Raw genomic sequence first — 27,338 nt, forward strand, 5'->3', positions numbered from 1 at the left:
TGACCAATAAGTGGTTAATATCCAAAATTTATAAAGAGCTCATATCTCAATATTAAAAAACAGAGAATTCAGCTAAAAAAATGGGCAGAAGATCCAAATATTTTCCAAAGAAGATACAGAGATAGCCCATTGGCATATGAAAAAAAATGCTCAAAATCATTAATCATCAAAGAAATGGAAATCAAAACCAAAATGAGCTATCATCTTACACTTTCAAAATGGCTATCATCAGGAGATCCTGCTGAATAGCATTGAGAACTTTGTCTAGATAAACATGTTGCAACAGAAGAAAGGGTGGGGGAAAAAATGTAATTGTAATGTATACATGTAAGGATAACCTGACCCCCTTGCTGTACAGTGGGAAAATAAAAAAAATATATTAAATAAATAAATAAATAAATAAATAAATAAATAAATAAGTAAATAAATAAATAAAATGGCTATCATCAAACCGTCTACAAATAACAAAGGTTGGCAAGGCTGTGGAGAAAAGGGGAACCTAGCACCCTGTTTGTGGGAATGTAAACTGCCATAGCCACTACGGAAAACAGTGTGGAGGTTCCTAAAAAACTAAAAAGAGAGTAAGCGTATAATTCAATAATTCTACTGCTGGGTATACACTGCCCCCCTCAAAAATGAAAACACAAATTCAGAAACATACTTGCGCTTCAGTGTTCAAGCAGCGTTATATACAATAGCCAACAGTATTATACTTAGTGAAATAAAACAAAGACAAACACTGTTATCAATTGTATGTCTAGTCTAAAAAAATAATGCAAATGAGTTTATATAACAATACAGAAACAGACTCTCACAGATACAGAGAACATGCTAGTGGTTACAAGTGGGGAGAAAGAAGGGGGAGGGGCGATGCTGGGATATGAGGTTAAGAGGCACAAGCTATGATAAGCAACAATGATATACTGTTACAGCACAGCGAAACACAGCCACTATTATACAATAACCTTAAATGGAGTATGATCTATAAAAATATTGAATCACTATGTTACAATACACTAGAAACTAATATTGTAAATCAACTATACCACAATTCAAAATAAGTAAATATTGCTTGAAAAATAGATAAATAAAAATAAAGAGTATGACTAATTTCTACAGTATATCACAGAGATGTATATTCCAGCTTTAGTTAAAGTTGATTTATACCAGAAATAGCCTTAGAGTTAGAGTCAGAGAGCTTAATGGAACTTTGAAGATTATTAAATAATAATGATATCTGATCTGATATGATTTATTTTCTCACAAAGTCCACTTTGAAGGAATTAAAATTTAAGTAGCACAGGTGCTCAATTTATGAAAGTTATTTGTGCAAAGGGTTAATTTGTAGATTTTCCATCACTGCAAAAAGCAAGTTATTAAAAACAGGTCAATAGAGCCTGACGGAAAGCAGTTTACTTCAGTTCACTAGCATCTTGAGGTTGACCAAATGGGTACCCAGGAACTGATGATTCTGATCTCCTTTCCATCGGGAGAATCTAGAATAAGGCTAGAAGCCTGAAATTGTAACGAACAGTGGAGACTGCTCAAAAAACTATTGGTAAAAATTATTAATGGAGTCCAGATGGTGGGAGTGAGAGACGGTGTTGACCAGGAGTGGATGGTGGAAAGAACTCTGAATACAATGAAATTAAATGAGAAGCCAGTATAAAGTCAACTACAAAATTACTAATATTAAGAAATTAAATATTAGAATTATAAATAAGTCATGATTCAAAGTAGAAGCTAAGTAATATTTCAGAATGGAGTGATAATACAAAAAGATATAAAATTTGCGGTTTACAGGTAAAGTATACTTAGAAGGAAATGAATATTTATTTATTGGCATGTATTAGTCAATTATAAAAACTGAAATCCATAAAGAAGAAAGAAGAGAAGAAGAAAAAATAGAAGAAAAAAAGAAGCAGAAATGAATAAACTGGAAAACAAACATTCAAAAGAGAAGAATACCAAAAGACTAGTAAATTAATAAAACTTACAAAGCTTTCACAAGATTGAGAATAAAAGACAAAAATACAAATTACCCATGTCAGAAATTTTAAAAAGGAGCACTACTGGAACCTACTGATATTATAAAGATAAGAAGATACTGCTTTTTTGCCAATAAATTTGAAAAGTTAAAAAAATGGACAAATTCCTGGAAAAACACAACTGTGAAACTGTCAGAAAAAGAAATAGAAAATCTGTATATTTCTATATCTATTAAAGAAATTGAATCTGTAATTTAAAACTTTCCTACAAAGAAATTCAAGATCCAGATGGCACCACCAGTGAATTTATCCAAATTTTACAAAAACGGGAAATAGAAAGAGAGAGAACACTTTCAATTCACTTTATAAGGCCAGCATAACCTTGATAAAAAACCTGAAAGGACAGTTATGAGAGAGGAAAATGAGGGCCAGTGTCTACTGGGAATATAGTCACAAAATCTCACTGAAAATATCAGTAGAGTGAGTCTTGCCATACACAAAAGGGAACTAGATCATGACTCAGAAGATTTATTCCAGCAATGTAAGGTTCATTTAACACATAGTCACTTTATGTATTTATCAAAATCAGAATTTAAAGAAAAAAATCATATCATATCAGTAAGTGGATCGAGTTTTTTAACCATGCATGATTCATTTAAAAAAAATTCTCAGCCAACCAGAAACCTAACTTCCGTAACTGATTTTTTAAAAAATCTACAAAACTCCTACAGTTTAAAATATTAAACTTAATGGGAATATTCGAAGTTCACCCTCAACCCCACCCTGGGGATCAAGAATAGGTGAAGAATACTCCTACCACCGCTTTTATTCAACATTTTTCTAAATGTCCCAGTTACTGCAAGAAGGCAAGACAAAGGAATAACAGGTATAAAAACTGGATAAGTAAAACTATTACTTGTAGACAATGAATATAGAAAATCTAGATAAACTATTTTATTTAGTAAGTGAATATGGCAACTCTGCTGGACACAAGATTCAAAAATTAATAATATTAATTAATTACATTAATAATATTAAAGCATTCCTAAATAACAAGTAGACAATGTAACTTAAAGACAAAATTAACACTTATCTGGCATGTCTAGACATCGATTAGGAGTAAATTTAACAAAAAATATGAAAAACCTCTATATGATAAATTATAGAACATCACTGATAGAGAAAGAACACCTAAATATGTGTAAAAATTGTACTCTGCATGAATCAGCAGAGCTGTTATTTCAAAGATGCGAACTGCCTCCAAATTCATCCAGAGTCAATCCAGTTGTAATCACAATCTCAGAAGCCTTTGTTTTTTGCATTTGTTCTGCTTTTATTGATTGATTGGTTGATTGATTATAGTTGATTTACAATGTTTTGCCAAGTTTTGCTGTACAGCAAAGTGACCGTATCCCACAGAGCTCCCCGTGCTGTACAGTAGGACCCCACTGCCCATCCATCCTAAATATAACAGTTTGCATCCAAAACACCCCCCAAATGCCCATCCATCCCACTCCTTCCCCTCTAACCTCCGGGAGCCTTTTGTTTCAATGAAAAATTGCGTAATTATAATACTTATAGGGAAACGCAGGAGAGTGACAGATATTGGACCAAGATTAACCCAGACATTCCAGGAGGAGAATAAAGTCAAAGGATTTACACTAACACATATTAAAAATTAATGTAAAAGAAAAATAATTGAAATAATGCAGTACTGGAGCAAAGTTAGACAAAGAGACAGAACAGAATAGAGAACATAGGATTCCTACCCCCTATGTGGATAAATGATCTATGCTAGAAGGCATTTCAGAGTGAGAGAACAGTCTTTTCAATAAATGGTACTTGGTCAATTGGATTTCCATATAGAAAAACAAATGATTTTTGATCACTACCTCACGCTATAAACAAGAAAATCGATTACAATTAGACTGCTTATCAAAATGTGAAAGGTGAAATAATGTAGCTTCTAGAAAAAAACAGATTATTTTAAAGTCTCAGGAAAGCAATGATTTTTTTTTTTAAATAGGAGTACACAAAAGACAAGACTGATGAGTTGGACTCTAAGAATTACTATTACATAAGAACTGTTATTTATCAAAAGAAACACTTAGAATAAAAAGGCAAACCATGGAGTTCTCACTGTGGCTCAGGGGTAACAAAACCAACCAGTATCCATGAGGATGTGAGTTCAATCTCTGGCCCTGTACAGTGGCTTAGGAATTCAGTGTTGCTGTGAGCTGTAGAGTAGGTCAGATGCGGCTTGGATCCAGCATTGTCGTGGTGTGGTGTAGGCCAGCAGCTGCAGCTCTGATTTGACCCCTAGCCTGGGAACATCCATAAGCCACAAGTGTGGGCCTAAAAAGAAAAAGACAAGCCATGGATGGCTAGAGGATATCTGCAACGTGTATAAGAAATAATAAAACAGACTCACACATACTTCGGAACTACGTATTAATAGGGAAAGTATGGATGACATAATTTTAAAACTGCATGTATAAGAAATAATAAAACAGACTTGCATTTACTTCGGAACTATGTATCAATAAGGAAAGTATGGGTGACATAATTTTAAAACTGCAATGACTTGCACCAACACTAAGTTTTTTAGAAGCACTAAGGAGGAATAGGAATGGTCTCGTCTATCTACTTCACTATTAAATATAGGAGAAGTCATTCAATCCCAAATGTAAGGGAAATGGAAAATAAAACCATGGTAAGATGCCATTACATTTCCATCAGGATGGATAAAATTAGAAACTTAATAATCCAAAATACTGAGGAGAACGGGCCCCCTAGAATTCTCACAAACTGCAGTTTGGAGTAAGTTGTTGCAACCTCGTGGAAACGTGACAGTACCTCTTGAGGTAGGTATGCACATGACCCAGTGATTCCATCTAAAAATATACACCCAAAAGAAATGCCTTAAACATGCACAAAAAAATCTCGTGGAAGAATATTTTTGGCAGCACAAAACAGCCAAATGACGAATGATCCACTTACAGAAATGTCTCAAAAGAAGATGAGCTAATCTATGGCGTTAGAATGGAGATAAGGGCTCTCGGGGGAGGAGAGGGTGTGGTGACTGGGAGGTTTCACAGATCTGATGCCCACGTGTGGCCGTGGGTGGTGCTTCCTCAGCTCCGGTCGCTGTGTGAAAATTCACAAGCTACACATAGTGAGTTGTACAGTTCTGAATATATTCCGCACTTCAATAAACGACTTAAAAATAAAAATTAGGAGTTCCCACTGTGGCTCAATGGGTTAAGAATCCAACATAGTCTCCGTAAGGATGTGGGTTCAATCCTGGCCTTGCTCAGTGAGCTAAGGATCTGGCATTGTCCCAAGCTGCAGCACAGGTTGCAGATGCGGCTCAGTCCAGTGTTGCCACGGCTGTGGTACAGACTGCAGCTGCAACTCTGATTCAACCCCTAGCCCAGAAACTTCCATATGCCACAGGTGTGGCCTTAAGTAAAATAATAAAGTAGAAAATAAACAAGTAAATAAATAAGTAAATAAGAAAGAAACAAAAGAAAAAGAAAATCCGTAAGTAATGCATTTTGGCCATGCCCACAGCTAATGGAAGTTACTGTCCTATTTCGCACTCAGCAGCAAACCAAGCCCACTGTGGGAAAACATTGGATCCTTAGCCCGCTGCGCCACCAGAGAACTCCAATAATTCATTTAAAAATACTTTCCTATCACTTTCCCAAGTCATTAAAACTGCTTGGAGATAAGCAGACCTGTGTTTTTGTTTGTTTAGTTATTAAAAAACTACTGTCCGTCTTAAAGCAAATAAATCCCTTGATATTTGAAAATGAAAGTTAACATTATTTGCAGTTTTTGAGGAATCACTTAATCCAATTAAAAAAGAAATAAAAGCTTCTCCTTTGGTTTCATATTTCCATCTTGAATTAATATAGCTGCCATGGTTTATTCCTTGTTAATTATTCACTGTTCTTCCAGTTCTGCTTCTGCAGTCCAGCTAGGCAGTTTTCTGTTTTGTTTTGTTTGTTTGTTTTCAGTTGCAGCTTAGACCCTGCCTCCTCCAGCGCAGACTAAGGCTACTGAATATGCTTGAAATCCTTGATAAAAGATGTTGGGAGGTGATGACTTATGCCCTGGGTTTATTTGTATTTCTTCTTAGGTGCTTGGCAGACAGTCTCATGGAGAGAAGGGATAACTGGTTTTTTAAGAAGGTTCAGATCCAGACTAGTCCAGCATCAATCACAAAATATTCCTAATTAATGTCTATGATACATTAATTGTAGCAAAAGAATATGTTCTGAACAATTATTTTTGGGGACTGAAGTTATCAAATTTATCGGTCTCAGAACCTCTTTATACTCTTAAAAATTATAGAGGGCCTCTGGGGAGCTTTGGTTATAGCTATCAACATTTATCTTGTTAGAAACTGAGGAATTTAAAAAATATACATATAAGTTATTTTTAATAATGGCCATAATAACCTGCACAACACACTTTGATGGAAAATGATTGTTTTTCAAACAAAAAATAAGTGAAAAAAGTAACACTGTTTTACATTTTCACAAATCTTTTTAATATTTGGCTCAGTAGAAGACAGCTAGATTCTCATGTCTGCTTCTGCTTTCAGTCTGTTGAGATGTAATACGTCATGAGCTTTTTGGAAAACCTCACTGTATCCACACGAACAATTAAAAGTGAAAAAGGCAAATAACATCATATTGTAATCAAAATAGGTTTGGCCTTGAGGACACCCTGAAAAAATCTTGGGGACCCCTAGGGATCCTCAGCCCATTAGCACTTGATCTAGAAAATTTGTCAGATTTCTTTTTTGACTAATATATTATGTCAGTTTTTGTAAATGATCCACATGCTGTTGAAAAAAAAAAAGGTGTTTGCAGGAAATCACGCTGTAAAAAACTAATATAAATGCATTATCAAGTATTTATATGAATTAAGGCCTGTTTTGTATTGTCCTTGAGCTAATTACGGCCTTTATATTTTTTAAAAGATTGTTAAAAAACACAGAGAAGAATATGCAGCAGAGACCACACAGGGCATGCAAAGCCTGAAATATTTGCTATCTGACTCTACAGAAACTTTGCAGGGCCCTTTTAAATAAACAAACTACCCATTGCGTTAATCATATCAGATCTAACTATATATACTTTTTCTCCTACTTGGCAAATTAAAAAAAAAAAAAAAAAAAAAAAAAGTCTGTTAAAAGCCTCCCAGCATGAATATGAGTTTTATGGGATCTTAAAACGTTTTAAATTTCATGTTTTGACAGGTAGAGTTTTTCCCACTTCTAATTTATCCTTGAATTTTATTTATTCTGATTCTAATACTGTCACTTAATTGTTTAATATTTCTCATTTGTTTTTAGTGTCTTCTGAAAAACATGTTGCCGAGTGGTGTATTCTAATACAATCTGAGAGTATGTGACTTTAAGTGGGTTAATTTGGTTCATTCACATTTGTTGTATCAATAATATCTGTTCTTCGCTCTTAAAATTTATTTTCTAACGTTAACCATCTGCAATGGATAGTCTTTGATTGGTTTAATTCTCTACTAATTTCTAAGGCATGCGACCTATTGTGATATAATTAGTGGTTACTAATAGCCACGCAAATACTTAACCATGAGAAGAGTAAAACTATCTAGTCAAGAAATCCAAGTACACGAAAAATAAAAATTGCAATAACTCCCTTTTATTGTGTCAGGGTCTGTGCAAAGCATCCGCGTAAGTCAGTTCATATAATCCTACAGAAGTCTTTTGAGTAGGTTTTTCTTACAGATAAGTGCTCAAGTTAAATAAACTGTCCCGGCCGCCCCTTCTAGGGAGCAGCTAACACAGAAGTCAAGCACCTCTGACTGCCTCTCCAGCCCCATTATTAAGCATACTTCGGGCTTGTGCCAAACTTTGCAGTCTGTCCCAGAGAGCCCAGGGTAGGCTCTTTCCTGTGGCAATCTTTTCTCCCATTCTATCCACTCTAGAAGCCATGGTGGATTGTGTCTATGAGATCCACTGCTTCCATGGAAGCATGTGTCGATTCCTTAGAGCTGTTGAACAGGTTCACGACACTTCCCAGAGGACTTACGAGGCAGCGCTAAGGTTTTAGGTCTGATGAGGCTCAGAGAGCACACTTCTTCTGGGCCCCAGCTCACAACGGCCCTTTAAACTCCAAATTCACGCGACACATCTATGAGGCGCTGCCCACCTACGGACCCATTCCAAGAGGCCAACAAGGCCCTCTTAGAACAAAGGTAAGCAGTTTTGCACTTCTGTCCTTGCAACTTGGACCTATGGTCCCTGTTCCTTAGCATTTTGCTTCATAATGTATGGTTTTCTCATCTTCCTCTTCCAGACCATAACATCCTTAGCATTCACATGTGCCTTTTAAAAAAAAGCCCACAGCATCCAAATTCACATGAAGCCAAATAGTTTAAAATGTTCTTGTCTGATTACTCTTTGTAATTTAAAAAAAATTATCAGAAATAAATGATGTTAACATATAGTTTGAATTTTGTCATAAAGTCAACCCAAAGATGAAAGGACAAATTATGTCACTGACATTCTTTGTCATCCACTTGAATCATACATAACGTTTTCAAACAGCCTACGCTTGGCACTGATCCATGCAGCCCCTTCAGTGGGGTGGAGGACAAGGCACCTGAGAGGTGCTGACTCACATGCTGCTCCGAGCAGCAGGCAGGCACCATCCCCAAGGGTAGAAATGGAAGTGCCTGCTTGGTCTTCTGCATCCAGCCCGATGTCCAGGCAGCCTCACCTCTTGTGTAAACACAGCATGGAAGCTTTCTGGCTAATCCTTCTAGGCTCTGGCTCTCTTGGCCGTGACTGATGAGAATACAATGCTGCACAGCAGAGTATGGAACTTCAGATAATGACGTGTGGCTACAAACCACCCGCATCTTAAAAGAAACAGCAAAGGCTGGTAGGAAGGAGCTCCTGGGTTGTCGTTGGCTTGAATTTCAGTTTTGACATTTGTGCCTCCGTTTCTCCATCTGCAACAGTTCCTCCCTCAGAGGGCTCTTGTGAGGACTGAATGAGTTAGCGCATGTAAATTACCTCATGCCAACAGCAGCGTGAACATTCAGCAGAAAGGGGCCAGGTCAGCATCTGCACTTCCACGATGCTTCCGCCGCTTCTTCACGGGTGCCCTCCCATCTGCCTCCTGCCTGACCCGGTCCTCCTACCTGAGTTTCTCAGTTACTTCATGTTTTTTATGTGGCCTTTATAAGTGGCCTCATGTCCTTGAGAGCAAGATGGTATTAAAAATACCTTGTGATAAATAAAGAGAAGGAAGGAAGGAGAAAGGGGGGGGGGAGAAAAAGGAAGGACTGTGTATAGAATTATTCAGAGCAGAACTTTCGCTGACTGTTTATTTAAGGTCATCCACTCCCTAGCCTTCTTATCGAAACTCTGGTCTCCTGATCATTCTGGAAAGAAGGGAGCATGGTCCCTTAAACCTTGGAACCCTGCCTCCTGGATCATCTCTCCTGCCTGTGGCCACGGGTCTTTGCCTGGCCCCAGAGGCCACGCTTGGTGTGTATCTAGTTACCCCTCTTCTCATTGACCAGGAATTCTTTCTCTCAAAATCGTTCTCAGCACAGCACTGGGCTGTCATCACCTATCAGAGTTGGCCTGCGACACAGAGCAAAGACAGTCATCAGTTTTCCGTCTTGGTCAAGGCATCACTGTCCCAGGAAACAGACTCCCCCTCCGGCCTCCCTTATGGTTTTAACTTTAACACTTTAGGGATGGGACTCATGATTCTCTCTGTACACCTGACTTAAAGCAGAGTCTGGCTGCACTGGGGTTGAAATGCAAGCATCACCAGAAGTAGCTTCTCAGATACAGTTAATTAAATGTTCAAATGCGTGTTTATGCCTTACTTCTTTCCATAAAGGATTTGAGGACTCTGGTTAATTATTACTAATAAGGCCTTGGAAACTAGCCTTGCACTTCCCCAAAATGAGAATACATATAATTATCTTGCCTTTGAAAAAGGGAGTCATGGAATAAAGAGTAAAATTCACTAGTAAAAAAAGAACATGATTAGTAACCTTTACATATTTCAGATTGAACACTCTGTGTGGTTTGGGGGCCGTGAATACTAAGCCTGGGAGTAAGAGCTTCTCAGTTTTAGGAGTCCATCAGCAAGCACCACACCAGGCAGGATCTGATGCGGGTATGTGGCATTTAGTGCTGTGTACACGAGCCCAAGGGCTCAGAGAACCGCTTCTCTGGTTGTGTGACTTTTACCAAGTTATTTAATCTTTTTACCTCAAAATCTTCTTTTCTGGAAAAGGAGGGAGATACTCGAATAAATCACTAAGAAACCTTCTTTTCTGGGATCTGACCCTTATAAATCCCACATTACAAGTTAATCATATATCTGTTAAGTTGACTGACATTCTTTAAAGAGATACTTGAAACTTCTTCTGAGCACCTCTTCCCTCCCTCCCTTAATTTCCAACTCGGTAACAGCTTTAACTCTAAGAATAGAACACGACATTGAAATGAGCTGTGTACTTCTGCGTTTACATGGAAAAATTCTCAGAGTGGCTTTATTTGCCTTGCATGGCTAGATATTTAGCCCTTTCATTTCAATGCAATAATTCATCCATTTTATTCACCGACGAGACAAGTTTGTATCTGAGTCTTTAATTACAGTCACAAGAGACACCATTCCAGCTGAGCTCCGCTTCCTACTGAGAGGCCATGTTCATTTTCCCTGCAAGATCACATGCGAACAATAGTTACTGAAATAAGTGGAATCACAGTCCCTAAAAATAGAGACAGGTATATTTCTTTCTACTTGCATTCCACCTACATGGGAGCCAGTCTTCTTAGAGGCGTCAGCTCGGTGTGGCTGATCCTTTAAAGAGGTTCTTGATTTGGTTCTTCTTTCAGATTTTCCTCAGAAGACAAACACCAGAGATATCTGCAGGTTTCGGATTAACTCAGGCATAGTATCTTTCTCCTCCTGTAACTGCCATTTGCTAACTTCCCAATTAATTCTTCGCACCCGCCCTCCACCCACCTACACCCTTGCATATGATCTTAGTCATTTGACACAATCTACTAGAATCAGTATAGTAGCACCTTGATTAGTATTCACAGTAATTGCTATTTCACAGATCCTTAGTGGAATGTACTTATTTTCTTCCAGCAAATTTTCAGGTTGCTTAAGGTCAAGCCCACTCCACTGCAGGAGGAGGTATTTAATAAACACCTTATCCTTAGACACTTAAAGAATCCTTTGCTTTGTCAAGGTTTTTTTAATTCCTTAAATTGTGTTCTATGTGGAAGGACCAGAGAGAAGGGATCGTTTTTAAAGGTGAGTTGGTTTAAAAAAAAAAGACTGGGAGAGACCGTGTATGATCTCTGACCCATCAGCCAAAAAGTTCTGAAATACAGAAGTGAAGTCTAATTCTCCATTAGTGGATGAAAAAGCAATTGGGAAGGAATCAGCTTTTCCAGGGGATTCCAGTCCTTCTGCTTCAACATAATCACAAAAATACACAAGTAAATGTGTGATTTCATACACATAAGCACATATGTGGCACTAACTCAGAAGTCCAGCAAAGACGCCCGCTACAGTTTGCTACGTTGGGCAGCAAGCATTTTAAAGACAGAGGCTGGGTCTTATTTGACTTTCTACCCCCAGTCTCTATGATGGTACCTATAAATGGTGGCCAAAATATACGTTTTTTGACCAAGTAAGGAACAATCACAGTAAATAAGCATTTTAATTACTCACCTTTATTTAATGTAATCCCACTAAAAGGCTGAAAGATACACATTTTGGTACCCTTCTTTTATAGAAGAGGAAACTGAGATTTAAAATAATAATTTACTTGTCTGAGTCTGCCCCCACCAGAGCCTGTGACCACGTAGGTAGCTCGCTAAGACTACCTTTCAAGGTAGTTCCATGAAAACTCTGAAAAATAAACTATTATTTACATTTTCCAATACATTCTTAGAGTCACTGGGAATTGAAGGCGTCCCCTATTCTCATTTTAAAGACTCACAGGAGAGGGAAAAGAGCAACTAAATAAATTCCGTCCACACCGGCAAAGAAACAAAACGGTGAAGAGCGTCATTTTAAAAGTTTTGTCTCAGTGCTTCATCCACCAGATTTGAACTGAATCGTCCTTACAGCCATTGTACTGAATATTTGATTAACAACTGTAGGCTTGGAGTTCCCAGCGTGGCTCAGCGGAAACCAGTCTGATGAGCATTCATGAAGAAACAGGCTCCATCCCTGGCCTTGGTCAGTGGGTTAAGGATCCGGCGTTGCTGTGAGCTGTGGTGTAGGTCGTAGATGCAGCTTGGATCCAGAGTTGCTGTGGCTCTGGCTGCTGGAACCTCCATGTGCCACATGTGAGGCCCTAAAAAGACAGATAGATTAAAGAAATAAATAAAAATTGTAGGCTCAACGCAATCCTCGGCCTGGTCAGATTTTCTAGGATCTCATCTTACCTTCACTGGCCTTCATTTTGAGCCTGGATCTCTGCTTAATATGATTTCGATTAGTTGGGCAGTACTTGCTGTCTTTTAGGAAGATCACATAAAAGGCAATAAGAAGTACAATATTTCAGAGTTGGGGCCACTGCTGCCTTCTCATCGGCTGCATCAGCCACCTTGCTCTATTTCCTGTGTTGACAGCTGAAACCCTAAATGGTCAGCCTTTACAAACTTATATTTACTATTCATTCATCACAGCAGCTTATAAAAAGGGTTATCGCTGAAAAATTCAACATAGAAATCTGAGCAAAACAGGAGAAAAGACCACCACTGCAGTAAGCTGCCTGATTTAGTTACACACAGCACAGACAACACAAACCAAGTCTACTGTGCAATTTCACTCTGAAAGACATTACTTCTCTCTACGAAAGAAAAACCTGCATATAATATATTCCTATTGAGCTCTCTGTAGTCTCGTGTCATTCGAAAACAATACTTGGTTTGTCTCATCTGCGGAGATTTATAATCTTTAAATTTCTGGTTATAACTCATATATGTAAATGAAATGCATGTTGGCCTTTAACTTTTTATTAAATACTTTTTTGATGATAAACAATTACATCCTCATTCTGGAATATGGAAAGTACAAAAACGAATAAAGATGAAAGAAAAGAAACAAGTTACATAATTCTTTCCATTTGGATTATTTAAAATTGCATCTCAGAGTGTTTCAATGGAAAAAGAGGAATTCCCGGCGTAAAGATATGGAAGAGGCGTGGAGTAAGTAAGTGGAATTCTAAGAAGTGTTCATTACACCTGGAACCAAGAGTCAGGAGGGTGGTGGGAACAAGCATCATTACAACTCCAAAGCTCTGCTCCAAAGGTATGTGAGGCTTTGCAGAATCCAGGCCCTGCTCCTGGCCACCAGCATCAACGGTGACGAGAGTTGGTCCAAACTAATGGTGTGTGGAAGCACCTGTTCAGTACAGCACTTTGAAATCCACAAATCACAAATAACACGTCATTTCATCCTCATAACCATGCCAGGGAAAGGAAGTTATCATCCTTCTAGAGATAAGAACAGAGTCTCAGAGAGGTTAACTGGCTTTGCCAAAGCCTTGAGACTGATGAACACCCAAATCAGGACCACAAACTAGGTCTTCTGACCCTTCGCCTCGTGCTCATTCGGTTCGGCTTGGCTGCTTCTATGGCACGACGGTGATGACAGTCAGTGTCGGGATGAAGCGAACGTTTACTGAGCTCTCATCATGTGCTTGGTACTGTCCCAAATGCTTTACATGCGTTCATTCAGTTAGTAACATGGTGAACAGTCCCCCAAAAGTTCACAGTACAAAATTCTTCCTATGTTTACAAATACATAACTCCCTTTGGCATTGTGCAAACCTGTCACCTTCACGGTTCTGGAATCCAGAGAATTTATGCTAGATTGTGTTAAATGCTAGACACAAACATGGAAGAAGCAGATGGCCACCCTCAGGCCCAGAAAGGAGAAAATGGACCCTGACTAGGGAAAGAAATCAGTATTATTTCATAAAATAAAAAGGCTGATACTGTTTCCCTGACTCAAGCACATACCAAACAAAGTAAATCTAGTGCTTCCATCATCTTTTGCTAATTTGGTGCCGTCAGGAAGTACACTTGTCATTTAATTTGATTATAGATAAAGTCAGTTTGCAGATGATTAATAATATTTCATTACTTTGAAATTCTGCTTTAGTTGTTTCTATGTAAAGCATTTATTGAGGAATAATATATATTTATGTTAGCAAAATTTAGTCTTAGACACAGGTAACAGATGTATACACAAAACCAAAACTACTCTATAAAGCATCTGTTGAAATTTCTTCAATTTTTTTTCCTTCTTTTATTCCCAGAGATTCTAAGACAGCTTTTCTAAGAGTGTTCATCATTTCTTTTTGTTTTGTTTTGTTTTGTTAGGGCCGAACCCGTGGCATATGGAGGTTCCCAGGCTAGGGGTCGAGTCAGAGCCATAGCTGCTAGCCTACACCACAGCCACAGCAACGCAGGATCCAAGGTGCATCTGCGACCTACACCATAGCTCAGGGCAATGCCGGTTCCCCAACCGACTGAGCAAGACCGGGGATCAAACCTGCCTCCTCATGGATGCTAGTCAGATTCCTTTCCGCTGAGCCACAACGGGAACTCCGAGGGTTCATCATTTCTATGAGACATCTGTTGTATCCAGTTTCACATCTGTTCATCCACCCCTTCTCCAAGCTGTGGAAATCGGCTGCGAACAGGTATACCTGGTCCCCTCACACCACAAATCTCTCACTTTTTGCCCTAGGACTTTTGTTTCTAGGGCCAAATGCGTGGCATATGGAGGTTCGCAGGCTAGGGCTGAATCAGAGTGGTAGCCGCCAACCTATTCCACAGCCACAGCAATGCAAGATCCAAGCCACGTCTGTGACCTACACCACAGATCACAGCAATACCAGCTCTTTAACCCACTAAGCGAGGCCAGGGATCAAACCCGCAACCTCATGGTTATTAGTCAGATTCATTTCCGCTGCACCACGACGGGAACTCCCGCCCTGGGACTTTTGAGTGCAGCACAGATGATGTGGAACCTGTCTGCATCCACACCCGTCGGCAACTGCATGAGCCATGGAGTCAACACCCTTGACCAGTGGGTAACAGGCGTGGATAAATGCTGTCCTCCTCTACTGTGCAGGTGGGCTAACTCTGCAAGGCTTCTCGGGGGGTCCCGATAGAAGGGGGTCCCAGCTGCCCTCAGGGTGACCAAGGGGAGAACACTTCTTTTTCGCACTGGCTCAAATCTCTCTCAAGCCCCCCACTCCTGTTCCTTGGAATTACTTCCTAAAATAAACTACCTGAACACAGTCCCTGGCTACTGCTCTGCTTTCTGGGGGAACCCAGACGAGGAAGTCAGTTTTGCAAGTGGCCCTAGAAAACAGACGCCCAAGGTAAGGTTTGGATTAGGATCTTGTCCCTGTTAGATGGTGATAAGAGCTGCAACGCTGATGTCACCCCCTCGGCCTCCTCTGGGCCTGCAGTAGCCACACAGTTCCTCAGACTCCCAGGGTGGCAGGAGGGAAGAAGGTGCAGTTAATATGCGAAGCCAGAGCCCATGGTGCTTGAATGGCACCAGAGCGGAGATCATCACAGGACTGTGGAGCTGGCTGGCTTCCATTAGCTGCTTTTAAAACCTAAACAATGTAAATAAAATGACTCGAAACAGACAACAATCAATTCTAAACATGCTGTCAAATCAGAAGGCTTCCATGGTGGCATTTTAAGAGATCTTAATTTTTGTAGCTACAAGGCAGACTCTGATGAAAATCAGACAGGATTTGATCACCACGGTAGGAGAACAAAAAAGAGACTGATTATGGCCCTTCAAAAGGCCACTAGGCAAAATCAGGATTCACAAGCCCCGGGAAGAAAAGGGTAGAACCCTAAGACCTAGGATGGGAAAAACTGGGGGCTGGGGCGGGGGGGGGGCCTAAATACGCTGAACTGTAAGGTCCTCTTTACCCTTGGGCGTTCTCGTCCTGGCTCAGCAGTTAACGAACCCAACTAGCATCCATGAAGACTCGGGTTCAATCCCTGGCCTCGCTCCGTGAGTTAGGGATCTGGCAGTGCTGTGAGCTGTGGTGTAGGTTGCAGACACAGCTCGGATCCTGTGTGGTTGTGGCTGTTGCACAGGCTGCTGGCTGTAGCTCTGATTAGACCCCTAACCTGGGAACCTCCACATGCCGTGGGTGTGGCCCTAAAAAGACAAAAGACTGAAAAAAAAAAAAAAAAGACTCCCTTTACCCTCTAGGTCAGAAGTAGCTCTCTCATTCCTGGAGCGCAGCAGTCTCCTCCTGCCCAGAGATCCTGAGAAGACTCATCGGGGCCAGGGGTTGAACCTTCGTCTTCATGGATGCTAGTTGGGTTCATTAACTGCTGAGCCAGGACGGGGCCTGCTGCTTGTCCTCCTCAAGGTCTCCAAACTCGTTCCTTCGGTTCTCACACATTGTAGCCCAGCCCCAGCGGCAAGACACAGCTCCTCGGGGAGAAACGTGCACTTCCATCCAGAGCACTGCAAGATCCAACTCATTTTCAACAGCAGGAACCAGGGAAACATGCGTGGGGGGATCTTCAGAGTTTTGGAATACGGAGGAGTCAGCCACAGCACTGCATGTGGAAGAACTTAGGACACGCCTGCACTCTCCTACGACTTGTGTTTTAGAATCTCAGTAAAAGGACACAGGGAATTGCTTCAAACACACAGACACAATGGCTCTTCAAAGACTGGACGCAGTGATGGCTGAGAGAAACTGAGGCAGAAATGGTAGGACTGTCTTACATTACTGGCCAAGGGGTCAGAAGGCTCAGAGTTGGAGAAATATTGGAATGCGGTTATTAAATGAGACAGAGAAGACACCCTCAGGTTCTTTCAGAAGCTGAATGGTGGCTGTTTGCAGGTCAGGGTTAATGGTAGGTGATGCCGAGGCCTCAGTATAAACAGCATGTCGGGATTCTGGAAAGAGAGACCAGATGGTGGCATAGAACCAGAAGGGGTCAAAGAAGCATAATCATTCCTATGGGCACCAAGACAGTCACCTGCAGAATGGCAGTGATTCCTGGACCATGATATTCCTAAAGGCAAGACAGATGAGGCACTGACAAGTAATTATAGGGAAAAGAGAGAGAGAGAGAGAGACTACAAGGACAGGGGGCAGACGTCATCCATTCATTCCAATGGAAATGTAGAATCTTCTGCCCGGTTTCCAGCTCACAAACCCGGAACTCCTGGCTTCAGGGGAAGTCAGTCCCTTGAGAAGGGACCTTCTATGACATCAAAGGCATATACAGCAAACACAGCCCCCGTCTTTCCCAAAGGAAAGGGACATGCAGAACAAACCATCTGGACTCCAGAGACAGAGGTGGACTGAGCCCTCTCACCGTGACTCCTGTGACCTTTCTCCCTGTGCCCCTCGTGGAAAGTGTGCTCCCATCTCCTACATTCGGCTCTCGGAGGTCAGAGAGGAATACGTCTACCTGGAGATACAGGAAGAGCTTCACTCACCTAGGGCTGCAGCTGCTGCCTGGTCGTTTGTGGCCCATGATGCCTGCAGAGTAGCAGACCAAGAAAGAAGTTGCCAAACTGCAGGGGGTACCTGCCCCTATTACTATAAAGAATAACAGTTACTATGACATAGCAAAGGCAGTCTAGAAGCCATGGTGTTTGCTGGAATGCTTCTATCTGCTTCTAGGCCTAATGGTAACTGTAAGTGGGAAACTGTAGCAACCTCGGTCAGAGACATGCCTGGCAAGATTCAACATTTAGGGATGAAGGTCTCCCTGCCTGAAAAGCAAGAGAGATCAGCTGAACTGCTGGGTGAGAATGCGGGACACCCAGAATGAGCAGTCGTGTAGGGCGAGAGCAATGATCAACATTCCAGGGTTGGGGGTAGGTGATTAGATGGAGCTGGCTCCATCAACCTTCCTGTCCTAAGGCTTTTTACGGAGTGTTGCTGGCTGCCACCAGGAAGACTCAATAACGGCTTGGACTTAATGGAGAGCACACGTGGGACTGAGCAGTGCAAAGTATGGCCAGCACTGGCTTCCCCTGTGCGCCAGGGCCTCCTGTCTTCAAGGCCCCTCTCTCACTCTCACCAACTGCACCAACTATGCACAGACATAACCTGGCCACAGTGCTTCCAGCTGCACCTCCTACTTTTGGTGTCTGCCTGGAGCTGCTCCGATGCTGTGAGATGGGACTTCCAGGGAGCTCTCTGGCACTCATTCACACCCAGCCCGGAACCTTAAGAGCATTAACGCTGTCTAGGCAACTCTGAATGAGTGGGGCGAAGCAAGCTGTGTTTAAATGCTCCACCCTTCCCTCTCTCGAACAGACAGGGCTGAGCCACTGTGCAACAGCTGCCTCAGAAAATCCTCGTGACCTCAGTGGTACCCAGTCTAAGAACAACCCCTTGCAGTGGCTTTACTTTCTTAATTGACTCTTCCTGGTGCCTCACTCCTGATCCCTGGGATCACTTCCCCCCAAACAAACTCCTCGTCTAGTCTCAGCCAACAGGAACCCAGGTTAAGACACTAGTTGATACACTGCTGTGTTCTGAATTAAGTGATATAAACTCAGAGGTGACAGAAGTATGTTTCTGCTGAGCTCAGTTTCCTGAGAGTAGGCACCCACCACCCCACATACTCTCTTAAGTCACACTACGGCCTCCTAAGGCATCTTTGCAGACTTTTCATTTTAAACTGTAAATGGGAAATTTTGAGATGGGGGTTTTTGGGTGCAAGAGCCAAAGGTTAAAGAATCCCAGCTGATCAAAGATGGAGCCTTACACTGTAAACCACTGAATCATGGGTCTCAGATCATCAGGTGTCTGAGGCTGCCTTTCAGGTGCTCAAGATGGGCCCTAGCTCTCCCTGGTGGAAGACACTTGGGGTGTGCTGACTCAAACTGGCACAGCTGGGAATCTGCTGGGTGAGGATCACATAATCTCACAGTTGAGCTTGAAGTCACTGTGCAAGACAGTAACAGAGAGGAAGACAGCTTTTCTTATTCTGCCCTGCATAAGATTGTTTCAAAATTTTTCAAGACAACAAAACATGGTAGGTAAGAACAAGTGTGCTGAGATGGGAAAGCTGCCAAATAAGACTGGAGCAAATCTTTTTCTCTTCTTTTTATTATTACTGCATTCGGGGTGCAGAGTAAACTTGTACTTTTTAACTGCATGATGGGATAGCTCATGAAGGCCCATACTTTGTTTCCTGGAAAATTTCTCCTAAGGGTTGCTAAAAAATAGAAAAATATTTCTTCTCAGATTCTTACCTTCTTAGATAGAACCTACTTTCTGACATAACTTAGCAGAGGAACAAAACAGACATTTTTCTTAAAAGCTTCCCTCCCATCCAGAAGTCTCATGACTGGCACCTGATGCCATCTCCTAGAATGTCTTGGAGGCGCTGATGGGGATTACCGTGGCATCACATAATCGAATCGACAGGCAGTTATCATACCTAGGTTACCTGAGGTAAGGTTGCTTGAGACGGGATGGTAACTAAGGATTCAGGAGAGATCAGGAAGGTGAACTGGTCATGAAATTGAACGTGTCCATGATAAAAAAGTGTATATTACAATCAAAATGTATGAGCTGGAATATTAGTTGGCTATTTTATTAGTTTCCTAGGGCTATCATAACCGACCGAGTGGCTTAAAACCGACAGAAGTTTATCCTCTCACAGTTCTGGGGTTCAGATGTCCAAAATTAAGGTATTAGCAGATCCAGGTTCTCTGAAGCTTTCAGTGGAGGACAGCTCCTTGCTTCATTCAGTTTCTGGTGACCCCAGGCACTCCTTGGCGGGGGCAGCATCACTCCAACCACGGCCTCAGTCATTACACAGCTGTCTTTTCTCTGCACGCCACTACTCCATCTTCCCTCTGTCTGTCTATCTGTGTCCAATTTTCCCCTTCTTTTAAGGACACCAATCACACTGAATTAGCACCTGCCCTAATGAGCTCATCCCAATTAATCTCACCTTCAATGACCCTGTTTCTAAAAAAAGGTCGCATTTACAGGTACCAAGGGTTAGGCCTTCACCATATCTTTTGGGAGACACAATTCAACCCAGAAGAGGTATAATCTGGGCAAGCATCTTAGAAACAATCCTTGGCTTTGAAGTTCTCACAATGACCTCCTCTCAACATGCGAGGACTCCACTGTTCACGCGAGAGGCTCTATGTGAGGACACACTGAAGGCCATGGGAATGCCGGGAGTTAAGAGCACCAGGATGGTCCTCGGTCGTGCGTTCACGTGCTGCCTGGTGGCCCACCGTGCTGTTGACACAATTACCTGCATTTTCTTAAGCGAGAGCAAATCTTACTCCAAGTTCACAGAAAGGTCCTCCTTTCTGGTCTGCTGCATGTCTTTGGCGTCAGCTATGCTCTACTGCCAGTGACTCTAATGATAAAGAGAAATCACGGCTAACGCGATGGCATTCCGAAGAGAGAGAAAAGAAAAGTCAAGTCAGAGGTTGCATCAAGAGAGCAGGCTTCCAAGGTGGCCTGGCTGGACATCAGTGCCCGTGGACAAAGAGCTGCCAGGACATAAGTGAGTGCAGGCTTTTAAAGATGAATTGCCCTGAAAAAGTAAGGAAACTTAAAGCATCTTGATGACACACATTATAATGATGTCTGTACTTATGATATTGCCACACATCTTCTCCTTCGATTTCTTTTTTCCCCTTGGATCTCATGCGCAATAAGTTTCTTACGGTATAAATACTGGTAGCTGCTCACTTGGAAACACCGGGATTTCTTATAGAGACCATAGAGGTCTTTAGCAGAATGTGGGAGGCATCCAGGCACAACAGAAAGGAAGAAATATGCACTAAACCCAAACTCAACTTTACCACTGAAGAAGTGACAAGAATCACCATTTTTGACAATTTGTTGCAAGATTTCTGAATAACCCAAACCAGTCTCAAATGCAGTAGAAATGAGAAACAGCACCATGATAGACTGTAAAAGGGGCACTTCAAAAATATGTATGAGTTTATGTCTACATATTTATAAATATTAAAAACAACTATACTCACATATTATACACATATGCACATTCTACACACACACAGACCCCCATGGGGCTGTGAGGGCCAATTCTCAGAAAACATGCAAAGAGGGCCATGGTCTACGCTTTTCCCTCCCAGTGTCGTCAAAAATGCTTTTCCACGGGAGTTCCCGTTGCAGTGCAGTGGAAACGAGAACCATGAGGCTGCGGGTTTGACTCCTGGCCTCGCTCAGTGGGTTAAGGATCCAGTCTTGCCGTGAGCTGTGGTGTAGGTCACAGACGTGGCTCGGATCCCGCGTTTATGTGACTGTGGTGTAGGCCAGCAGCTGTAGCTCGGATTTGACCCCTAGCCTGGGAACTTCCATATGTCGCAGGCGCGGCCCTAAAATGCAAAAGATTAATGGTTTTCCTGCTCTAGAGTTGAATAGAGCTAGTTCTGTTTTTTGTTTTTCGGTTGTTTTTTTTTTTTTTTTCACATAGGTCCTGGTTGAGGCAAGCAGTGTCAGGGGTCCAGATCCTTTAGAAGAATTATTCACTAACAAATAACGGATATGACTGCCATGTATCTGGAGACAGTAAATATGAACTTGTTTGATATAGTGTCACATTCTGATTCAACCTTCACTGGAAAGCAGTGTGAATAGCGTGATCGCCTTTCAGGGAAGTTTGCTCAGGCTCCTGGTTTATGCTTGTTGACCTGGCGTCATTCGCCACTGCACCCGGTTTTACTTCTACCAATGTCCTCGTCTGGGCCATAAATTATCAGTTACCCAATAGAGAACAGAATCTGAAGACAAACTGTTGTATGTCTCTCACTGATTTGCCTAAAATCCTGCCTCACCCACACATCAGAGAGGTCAATTAAACTCTAAAACTCAACCTCCTTACTTTTAAAATGGAAATACTCAGTAATACCCATCTCTACATCCTAGTACTGTTGTCAGGATTCCACGCATTGATTAATAAAGTACCTAGCACTGTGTATAGTTGGCAGTTGTTGCCCACTATTTTTATATCGCTGTGTGATGCTTTCCTCATTTTAAACAGGGAACACAGAAGCCCATCTCTCATTCCAAAGGTGGGTCTTGGAGGTGTACCTCTACTCACGCCCTCCACACGCAGCCAGCATTCTGGGTCTCTCCTTTCTGGTGTCCCCAAAGGACTGATAACCTGGATCTCTTTCCTTTGTCAGAAGAGCAGCCACTGGACTTCTCTTCCACTTCTAGCTCTAAGCATGTCACTTTTGAAATAAACCTCATCACTGTCCTCTCATTTTAAACTGAATTTCTGAAACTAGCTTATCGTTAGATTTTGCAGGAAGTCACAACCATCACTCTGGGATTGCCAAGAAGGAGAGTACTGGAACTATTCCTAATCTGTCTTCTGTTCTTTTCCGAGCGGGCGTTCATGCCTGTACGGCCTGGGTCTTGGCCAGGAAGGCTTACCTCTGGTGGGGAGGTTAGTTGGAGAGCGGTGAAATTGTAGCTGGGAGCGGATGCCAGTGTGGCAGTGGCACGGTGGTCCTGCCCTATCAGAGTTCCCGCCGAGAGAGATGGCGGTGGAAATGACGCTTTAATTGTCCTCCACACTGCAGCTCAGCTCATGGAGAACAGAAAACTATTATTTAAACAGATGGCAAACCTGCCCATCCATAACCAGGCATGTAATGAGATAAAGCGGAGCAGCCAGGGCTGTAGGTGTGTGAGGCCAGACCATTTTGGAAGACATCAATTTAATTGCTCTTCTATTTTTGTTAAAGCTGTTCCCAGATGCCTTCCTTACCCTCTATACTACCTTCCTTCTTTCTCTGTATTTTATCTTCCTGCCTTTCTGGTGTTTGGATCACAATCAGATGGATGCTTTCCTTTCCTGACTCCCAGTGCCACAGTTTTTAAATCACGAGTATAATCGGGGCAGCCTGGCGAGGCTGAAGGCATATGGACTCCGATGCCAGAGAGACCCGAGTGTGAATCTCTGCTCAGCTATTTAGTGGAATTTTCCTTTTTCCACAAAAGAATGATAGCACTTTGTGAAGTTTGAAAAAAATGTAATACATGAAAAAATACCAAGTAGAGTTCATAAACCTAACCATAGCGCTTAGTGGGTACTCCATTAAACAACAACAAAACAGTTGCTGCTGCATCATTACGCTTCTCACATGATACTGAATTTCGGCTCTCCTGAGTTTTTCTTCTCAGTGATTTTAGGCCTTCAGCATAACACCTAGGATCGTGCTCAAGGAAGCACAATTACATGGCGCCCATGACCACCTAGCTCACAGCCCCAGCACAAGAGCATCGTCCTCGGACGGCTCAGAGAGCAGAAGACCTGTGAGGTGATGCCGGTCAGTGACTAAGGCCTATACGTTCAATTCAAGTCAATTAGGTCCATTTGTGTGAATGTCTGCAAGTGTAAAAACTGAAAGCTACAAGTATAGTGAGCTGTGGCCCCTCATGCCTCCTGCCTGAAGGTGCCACCTGTCAAATAGTTACACCGGAATAAATGTAGAAAATGATCCTCTTTCGGATAAATAGTTCTGTTTCTATTCTATCTTAGGATGCTTTACAACCCGACTTGTACCCTGAAATAGTCCAGAATCAGTCTCTGGAGAAGTTCCTTTATCATGGAGCTCTAGTACAGTGAGGAACAGAATAACCGGTTATATTGTTTACAAAAGCATAAAAATATAAAGCACACCAGAGGTCAAAAGAAAAAAACAAGTGATAACAGATGACAGCCAGGTGCCCATCCGGGAAGAGTCAGGCTGATAACGGAGCACAGGTCAAGGTCAGGAATCAGCTGGCTACCACAGGTCACCACAGCAAAGCTTGAACCAGGAGGAGAGGGAGAGGGAGAGGGAGGGACCAGGGTTCAGGGCTGCCTCACAATGAGTGGCTCAGCGCCTGTAGGTTCAGCGACAGTGTTGTTCCACAGAAGGGCAAAATGGTAGCAGGGACCCCCCGGGAAGGTAAGAGGGCAGAGGAGGGGAGCATGCGACACAGATGGGAGGTCAGCTCCGCGTAGTTTGGACAGTGGGCTACTGCCAGGCCACTGCTGGTCTTCACTAGGTGCTTCCCACAGGTCACGTCCAACCCAGAACAAGCCCCACCATCCACTCCTGGTCAACACGGCCTCTCACTCCCCTGGTTCGCACCATGTCTTAACTAGAAAAGCATCAACATATCATAAGGTTCTGATTTAAGAGATGACTTCATTTTAGCACTAATGAGTGCTATAGATAAAATAATTATTAAAAAGTCCCATACTTTTATTAACATTTTAAGAGTTCAAAGAGTTACAGCTTTTAACACCCAGATTGTTTTCCTTTTCTTTAAGTGTTTTATTATAGGGAAGGGATTTGTCTGTATGTCCTCTTTCCAAATCCTGATCTAAACCTAACTAGACAACTTTCCTCATTCTAGTTACCTATAGCTTTATCTTAACAGTTTTAGCTTAATGCTGAGTTCTCTATGAAATGGGAGAGCTTTTTGCTCTAAGGCTGAGAGCAGTCAGACCCAAATGCAAATGCTTTTAGGGACCACACACCAATACAAAGGGCAGAGTTGAAGGGCAGTAGAATAGTTGGTGTCTAAACAAGGGAAAGCAAGCCCTACCTAAGGAGATTCGACTGCTTTTTTTTTTTTTTTTTTTTTTTAAATGTGAAAACTAAAACGCTTCTGGCAGGCTGAATTTGATCAAAGGCTTTCATTTGCAAAACTTAAATGATTCGATACATTGCTTACAATCTAAATTTTTATTGCTAGGCATTCTAAAGCTTTGTTTATAAAACATAGCATGCTGGTTCCTTTGCAAAATGTTCTTACTGCAGTGGATCCAACTTAACTTTCATAAATTTAGAACTATTTTTGCCAATCTCTATATGATCTTTGTTTCTACTGACTTTTTCAGACTAAAATGCTGGGTGTAGCCTGATGAGTAGAGGTGCAACTTGCTTGATTATATATATTCAACTGTTTGAAATTCACTTGAGAACATGAGGTGCACACCTCAACACTGAGCAAAGTCGTTCATTAAAGGGTTACTTTTCTATTAACTACTAATTCATCAGACACTTAAAGGATACCTTCTGTGCGAGGTATATAGCTTTTAAGTGACCTTTACTCTAAGAAATACAATGTATTTCTTAGAGTAAGATAAGTTCTAGCAAGGAGAAGTGGATAATGTGACATGTTTAAATAAAAGGTGTTTTTTGCCGGTTTGTCAGGCTGGCAAGTGGGAAAAAAATACTCGATATATCTACAGAAAATTCTATAAAGCAACAATTTAGTGTCTTAATGCATAGCCTTTATTTGTAATGGAGACTGGTGCTGTGGTTTGCCAGACAGATTGCATACTAGTTTCTGAGATTAGGCTCTGCTGTTGGAATCATAATGAAAGGTTCTGCCTCAGTACCTAGAACAGTACCTAGGCCATGGTAGGAATTCAATCAATATTTGTTGAATAACGAGGTAAACGGATCATTCAAGGTTCAGTTGAGAGGACTGGAGAGCTCTGTCCTATTTCTGACACATAAAGCCCCTGAGAAATACGCTGGGCAGTTCTCACAGTGTCTGAAATGCACCACTGAGCTCACCAGGATGCTTCTGCATGAAGAGACTTCGCCGTAATCCTTTGAATCCAGCTAGGCAGATGGGCAGTAAAAACATGAGTTCAGGAGGGAGTTCACTCGTCCCCTTTCCATAGCTTCAGAGTTTCAACCTATGAAATTAAACTTGCTGACTGGCATTCGATTCTTCAGTGCACCCAGAATGGCCATTTTAAGTACATCCACTTTAAGTGGGCGCCCACGGTTTAGAGGGGTGGGGCTAATTCCTCTCCTGGGCGTTTGTGTTTGAAACCAGACTGACGATGTCTGTGATTTCCGAAATTATTTCTTAAGAGAACAACTGGCTTATCCCAACACTAACATGTAGTGCTTGGTGGGCAAGGACCATAAGAGATGTACGGTGTCGGCCACAGTCCCCGTCACAGCTGAAGAGCACCCGGCTGTGGACTCGGCTCTTGGGAGTCAGTTCAGATCTCCAACATCCTGTCCTGGCCTCCTCCTAATACTAACTCTCACTGGCTGGGCATTATTCTTTGTGAGGGCCATGTCAGGGGCTTCAGGTGTACTGTCACTCCTCTCACGTATTTTTGTCTTTCTAGGGCCGCACCTGCAGCATATGGAAGTTCCCAGGCTAGGGGTTGAATTGGAGCTGCAGCTGCTGGCCTATGTCACAGCCACAGCAACGCTGGATTCAAGCTGCATCTGCGACCTACACCACAGCTCACGGCAACGCCAGATCCTTTAACCCACTGACTGAGGTAGGGACTGAACCAGAGTCCTCATGGAGACTGGTCGGGCTCATTACCCCTGAGCCATAATGGAAATTCCCGGATTGTCACTCATTTTAAAGGTGGCTAATGTCATGTACAGATGAAGATGAAGTGACAGATGTACAAAGAGAAGAGTGACTTGCAAAGTGTCAAAGTTCTTGTGCACATTGGCATTTCATTGACTCTGCGCTTGGGTTTCAAGTCCAGAAACTATGGTTACTACGTGCTTCATCTACTGAGACAGACTTCATCCCGCAGTTACAGTAACATAAAAGGTATGAAGCAAAATAGAGCTTAAGAGGGAAAAAAAAAGCACAACAGGAGCCCCCACGGTTCTCCCCTAGTGTTTACACTTACAGGCACACGGACCTTCTGTCAGTTTTCCCCACACCAAACTCCTTCCACTTTCACACATGTTGTTCCTTCTGCCAGCGGCACTGTTCCCTAAACCATCACCATCTTCCCAGAACACCCCAATCTAAATCAGGTCACCCATGCACTTTTCCTTGGCACCCTGTTATTTTTCTCTGTAGCATTTTCTACAGTTTCAGTTTGTATTTAATTTTGTGATTATTTCATTAATGTCTATTTCTCCCACAAAGGCAGGAAGCACATGTGTTCATGTCTTAGCTATTATAACAAAATATAGACTGGGTGGTTTTTAAACTGCAGACATGCACTTTGTACAGTTTAGAGGCTGGAACTCTGAGATCAAGGTATTAACACAGTTGGGTTCTAATGAGAGCCCTCTTGCTGTGTCCTCACATGGTGAAGAGAGAGAGAGAGAGAGAGAGAGAGAGAGCGCGAGCGAGCTCTGGTCTCTTCTCATAAGGGCACCAATCCTGTCACAGGATCCCACCCACATGACCTCATCTAAACCTGGATACTCCCAAAGGCCTCATTTCCAAATACCATCACAGGGGATTGGGCTTCAACACAGGAAC

General features: G+C 42.0%; 1 long non-coding RNA gene across 13 annotated transcripts in view; it reads right to left on the minus strand.

Annotated features, from left to right (window-relative positions):
- The window catches only part of LOC110257602 (uncharacterized), a 276,977-nt gene that overhangs the window by 213,362 nt on the left and 36,277 nt on the right, over window positions 1-27,338 (minus strand). The window contains exon 3 of one of the 13 annotated variants that reach the window (XR_014833315.1): window positions 7,662-9,273. The exons of 11 other annotated variants lie outside the window; for them this stretch is intronic. This is a non-coding gene — a long non-coding RNA (uncharacterized LOC110257602). Of the gene's footprint in view, window positions 1-7,661; window positions 10,730-27,338 lie in introns of those variants that run through there. One more of the 13 variants, XR_014833316.1, reaches the window with a different exon arrangement.

Source organism: Sus scrofa, chromosome 18, assembly GCF_054392235.1.
Source record: "Sus scrofa isolate SSC_HxYL_T2T_F1_AM1 chromosome 18, Sscrofa_HxYL_maternal_Yorkshire_Landrace_v2.0, whole genome shotgun sequence".
In the NCBI taxonomy this organism is placed as follows: domain Eukaryota; kingdom Metazoa; phylum Chordata; class Mammalia; order Artiodactyla; family Suidae; genus Sus; species Sus scrofa.